This window comes from Lotus japonicus, chromosome 1 (genome assembly GCF_012489685.1).
Source record: "Lotus japonicus ecotype B-129 chromosome 1, LjGifu_v1.2".
NCBI classification, from domain to species: Eukaryota; Viridiplantae; Streptophyta; class Magnoliopsida; order Fabales; family Fabaceae; genus Lotus; species Lotus japonicus.
The window spans coordinates 88,635,449-88,637,640 of NC_080041.1; the positions used below are offsets into that span (position 1 = coordinate 88,635,449).

The following is a 2,192-nucleotide window of genomic DNA, read 5'->3' on the forward strand; positions in this document are numbered from 1 at the left end:
TCGAATAGAATAAATTGCGGTCTAAAATAACATAAAAGGCCACAATTTCTGGAATGGGTTCGGTTCAAAATGTTGGATTAAAGGTTTTAAGCCTTAAAAATTGTTCCACAACATAGGATTAGGCCACAAATAAGTTGTTAGCCATAAGAATTCCTTCAAGGCCCTTTGAGGAATATAAAGAGGTGAGTTTCCCTTTCTCTCTTTCTCTATTTCCAAAAAATCAGGTGTAGTTAAATAAGCTTAATAATCACTAACATGGAAGGTATTGGGCATTTGTTTAACAATTACAAAGACATGAACAGAGTATAATAGAATCTTGCACATCCATGACAAAAGATCTTCGGACTATGAGGACAATACACCTACTGTACGAGGACAGTACCATTAGTGCAATACACCTCAATACACCTATTGTATTTGTGAAACCTAGAACTCTAACAATTCATCAATAACATCAAAATGAATGAAACCATAGAGTATTATAACTTGAATGCTAGAATGCTATTACAGATATTATCAATTCAAGTTGTGACTTACTTCTTGAAGGTGATTTTCAAGAGATTTGAGCTTTAAATCTTGCACCCCGTGGTCAAGATTTAATTCAGATTTCATTTATCCAATGGATTTGTTAAGATTATAGCAGCATGATTCCAACTTGGATAGCCTTGAACTAAATCCCTCTAGCCACTGCATGAGGTTGTCTGCAGAACTTTTCATACTCTTCCCTATAGTTGCAATCACATCTTGACTCAAAGAATATTCAGGTGGACTATATGAAGTCGCAGGAAACATCGATGTCCTAGCCACCTTCGATTTGTGAAAATCCTGCCAAAATGTTTGTGGAGTTGATATTTGAAATTTACTAAAAGGTAAGAAATGCATGCATAGTAATTACAAGTATATATACATGCACATCAGAAACAATAATTTGATAAATGGTCATTAAAATTGCACCTTGCCTTAAGAGTATCTTGTGCCTCTTTCCTACTTAATCTTCATGTTTATCTTCTGAATCTGCTTAAAGAAAAGACATCAATTGATGATCATATAATCCAAAGAAATAATCTTAAAAGAAAATGAGACTTCTTCAGTGTCCCCTGTTTTGCCACTCACAGACACGGTAGCAGGGCATTGAATTTTGTTGAGGGAAACCCTAGTTCATCTCCACTCCTCTTCAATGAATCAAACTCAACCATATCAGCCGCATATCAAGTACTTGAAACCCGTTTAGATAACCAAGTAACATGACATGTTTGGAGGTAGATTGATCAATCTCTAGTTTATCAAATCCAGCCCAGGTTCCCTGCCCACAATGTAGTAGAAAGTAAAAAAAAAACAATTACAAGGAACATGATACCAGATACATACATGAGCAAATGAACTAAGCAACTAGAAAGGAAAATAGTAAAATCAGCCAAATTGAGTATTGAACTGTATTGTATCTAGTATCTACTAATTGATTGATTGAGCGGAAGGGAAGTAGTACCTGATCTTTGTGATCCTCAGAAGCATAGGAAATTGAAGCGGCGACGGAGGCACCAACGGAGCGTATGGTGGAGACAGTCTTGAGGCAAATAGAGATGAATCATGATTGTCGTTGTTCTCCTTCGGCACCGGTCTCGATCTCTCTTCCGCCACCGTTAGCGGCAACCGGCGAAAGCAATCGCAGACTGCTACACGGGTTTGACCTGATTTCAGCGACCTAGTTGTGCAGCGATTCTTCTTTCTATTTTCCTATGCGGCTCTCTCTATTAGGTTTGTGTTTTTTTGTTTTGTTTTAATAATTAATATACATATTAATAATAATATTATTACTTTATTGTATTATTTTGTGAAAAAATAATAGAAATTATAAAACGAATAGGTTTATGAAGTTGAAAGAAAAAAAAAAATTGTTGGTAAAACTATTAATTAATTAATCAAGATGAGATATAAATATTTAATTAACTAACTTTTTAATTAATTGTCTAATTAGGCAATGATATGCAATGAAATAGTGTGTTATTATTTTACCAAGCAAAATCTAGTATTTTGAACTATATAATAATTAGATTAGACTAGAAAATTATTACTGACTTGCACCCTCCTCGCCTTTAACTCATTGATGTGAGCTTATAAATGATTCACTTTGTCAAAAATCAGTTAAAGTATCCACGACTCAAGAGTGATTGCTTGCGACGTCTAAAGCATAC

The 2,192-nt window shown here is 34.6% G+C and overlaps 1 long non-coding RNA gene across 1 annotated transcript; it reads right to left on the reverse strand.

Moving 5' to 3' along the window:
* Positions 1 to 291: 291 nt before the first annotated feature.
* Positions 292 to 1,756, reverse strand: LOC130727528 (uncharacterized). The gene is made up of 4 exons (XR_009015327.1): positions 1,487 to 1,756; positions 1,114 to 1,303; positions 955 to 1,014; positions 292 to 825 (listed from the first exon to the last, which is right to left on the reverse strand). It is a non-coding gene; the product is annotated as an uncharacterized LOC130727528 (long non-coding RNA).
* Between the last annotated feature and the right edge of the window lie 436 nt (positions 1,757 to 2,192).